The following is a 3,649-nucleotide window of genomic DNA, read 5'->3' as shown; positions in this document are numbered from 1 at the left end:
TGCACGTTAACTTTTGTCTGCACATTGTTTTTGTCGCCATTGTTGCTGAGTCTGAGGTGCGAGTCATGAGCTCTCGCTCCGCCTCCACCTCAGGTACTGAAATTTGGCACCGTTTCATTTTAAGTGAATCGGTACTCGGTAGTACTGACGTGAATTGGTACCAAGTACAAAAAGTACCGAGTTTCGGTACCCAACCCTAGTTACACTAGTGTGAGTTTTGGGAGAGGGTGGTTTCAAAAGGATGGGATTCAGACACCAAAGGTGGGTGGGTTGAGGACCCCCATGTTTTGCTCCACTCGTGCCGAGGTTTCACCTTGTGGTTTACAGACCCCACAGGTAACATCTCATGCTGATTTAGGTAACCTGATCACAGAGTTGGCCAATCAGATTGGTCAGTCTATCGCAGCTCAGTTTCAGTGTGAGAAGAGAGAAGGCGAATCTGTGTCAGCAGAGTCTGTTAAGGCTGAACATGTACCTCCTCAGTTAAACCTGTCTGGCATGAAACTTGTGATGCAGTCAGATGTTAAGGAGCCGCCAGTCTTTAGAGGCGACAGCAGTGATGGGTGCTCTGTCTGTGAGTGGGTTGGGATGGTTGAGATTTATCTAGCAAAAAGAAACACACCAACACATTTAAGGTCACAGGAGATATTAGCCAGGCTAATGGGGAGGGCTAAAGATATCATGAGGATCACATTATGTCACAACCCATCCCTTGACCACACCCAGAACCCAGAGGTGATATTTGACATCTTGAAGCAACACTTTGGTGAGTTGACCTACTCCTCCATGCCTATGGCTGACTTCTACAACACAAAGCCATTGCAGCATGAGGGTGTGATGGAGTATTGGATCAGATTGAATAATGCTATTGATGTGGCAGATGAATGCTTACAGAGACGGGGACATAGTGTTGAGGATCCAGGGCGTGAAGTGGCCATGATGTTTATCAAATATTGCCCTGACCCCATCCTCTCAAACAGGTTCAGCTTTAAAGCAGCTGAAGAGTGGACGACTAGTGAGGTTCAGGAATGCATTGACAGCTTCCAGCGTGAACTCAGGACACGCATTCAGGCTAGCCCACCAGCCCCACAGAGCTGTGCAGTCAGCCACACCCAGGCTGCCATGTGTCAAGGACAAGAGATGTCACAGCCAGCACGGATCAGTCCAGCTACCCTGCATCATCCCGGCACAGGGCCAGTTCCACAAGTCCCACCAGCAGTCATCACTTCTCAGCTTTCTCCCACTGCTGCCACCCCCCCATGCCTTCCCAGCGTGCCAGCAACCACCCACCCAGTGCCAGAGCCCACCCCCCGGCCCGCACAGCCTCCCGCATCTTTCCTAGCTGCCCCACCTAGTCTCCCAACTGTTCACTGCCAGCCTGTCCCACCCTCCACCCCAGCCATTGATATGGATGGCATGCGTGCTCTGATTGGTCTGTTGGACCGTGTGATGGCACATATCAGTACACACAGTCTGCAGCCTCCGCGCCTGTCCAGTCACATCAGTTTACTCCCGTCCATTTGAAATAGGAGGAACTATCGTGTCTGTGGTGACACCAGCCATTCCACTCTTCTACACTGCAGGAAGGAGAACCTATGTCTTTCTTGCTTTGCCCCTGGTTATTTTAAGAGAGACTGGCCCAAACATGTACAGAGACAGCTGGACCAGTCTGACACCAGCCAACATCGACCATCGGAAAACTAGACCACCCACACTTGTAGTGTGGGTGGTCAACAGTGATGAGCCTGATCTTGAACTTCTGTATGTTAATACCTGTTCAGCCGTGCCTGAAGGTTACAAAGTCATAGTTCAGGGATCAGCTGAGGTGCCAGTTTTCAGTGAACTGTTCTACACCCAAGTTGAGGTGAATGGAAAAGTTGGACTAAAGGGCATGATAGATTCAGGATCTATGGCTTGCACTATAAGTGAGGAGGCTGTACAGTTGCTCAAGGATGCTGGAGCTCTGGTGGGAGAGCCCCAGACAGCAGAACGTATCGTTCTAGTCGGCTGTGGTGGAAAGCTGACCCACCCCAAGTACATATGATCTGACGCTAAATGTCTTTGGAGTAAAGTGCATTGTCCCTGTTCTGGTTGTGTCAGGCCAACAAGATGAACTCATCATCGGCTCAAATGTCCTCAAGTACATAATGCAAATGATGAGGGGAGACAGTGACAACTGGAGGCTCATATCAGCAGGGAGCAAACATTCACTGTCTGATTATGAGCATTTCTTGGATGTTATGTCATATACAACCAGATGGAGAGGTGCCGAGGTACCAGACAAGATTGGCACTGTGAAGCTGCCCCGTGCTGTCACCTTGCTCCCACAGCATGAACACCTGGTATGGGGCAGGCTGCCGAGCAATGTGCCAGTATCTCCAGGGAGCACAATCATTATGGAGCCTTGTACCGCCAAGTCCCAGCCAAGAGATGTCCTTGTTGGACGTGTCATCACGTTGATGTGGGGCAATCGATGGGTGCCCATGAAGCTGACAAACATCTCATCAAAACCAATCATTCTGAAGCGGAATACTAAGGTTGCTGATGCCTCACCATGCCTTGCTGTGGAAGACCTTGACATCCAGCAGAGCGCTTGTGACGTGGAGGTCAAACAGCCAGAAGAGTCTAGTGGGTCAGTCTCTGCTGATGCTGACTTCCGGGACAGACTCGCCAGCCTTGGTTTAGCTGACCTGGATGTTGACTCATGCCACGCCAGTCTCAGATCCAAGAGAAAGCTTGTTGAACTTGTGGAGGAGTATGAAGACATTTTCTCCAGGCACTCTCTTGACTGTGGTGAGTCCAAAGGTTTTGTACATCGAATCCACCTGACTGACAACCGCCCATTCCGCATGCCGTACAGGAGAGTGCCACCTGCACACTAGCAGCAGCTCCGCCAAGTACTTACCGAGATGGAGGAGAAGGGCATTATTCGCAAATCCATCAGCGAATATGCGTCTCCTCTTGTCATGTACTGGAAGAAGGACGTGGGCTGAGGATCTGTACAGATTTCAGATGGCTCAATGCTCAAACTCTGAAGGATGCCCACCCCCTTCCTCACCAGGCAGACTGTCTTGCAGCCCTTGGCAGTAATGCCTTCTTCAGCACCATGGACTTAACCCTATGGGCCCGAACGACGCGTTGTGCGTCCAAATTCACACCTGTTCTTCTCTATTAATTTTCTCCGCGACCACGAGAAACCACGCATATCACGTGAAACAGCGAAATTGTAGCTTTCAGTAGTCCAATGTTTTCATAGCGAAAAAAAATGATAAAGTTACACTAAAATTATGAATAACAGAGCTTTCATACAGCTCTGCACACACATTACTCTTGGACGGATTACTCGCAAATGCAGGCTCGCACAGAAATGCTACGCATATCACATGAAAGTGCAGGAGCAGAGCTTTCCAGTGATGCCACACACATCATTGTACCGTCATCCCATCACACTATACATCCAGATTTATTGTCTACAAAATAAAAACCTGACGAATTTCTTTACAATCCATTATACAGATCTTGTTATCAGTCACTTCATATAGTGAGGAATATCGTATCTTACCACGTCTTAGGCTTGCGTGCGTTTCTCCCTGTCTATCCACATTTGTAGTCCGGCTTTCAAGATGCAAATATCTCCATATTGTCCAGT

The sequence above is a fragment of the Epinephelus moara genome, chromosome 13 (genome assembly GCF_006386435.1).
Source record: "Epinephelus moara isolate mb chromosome 13, YSFRI_EMoa_1.0, whole genome shotgun sequence".
Lineage (NCBI taxonomy): Eukaryota > Metazoa > Chordata > Actinopteri > Perciformes > Serranidae > Epinephelus > Epinephelus moara.
This window is presented reverse-complemented; position numbering follows the sequence as displayed.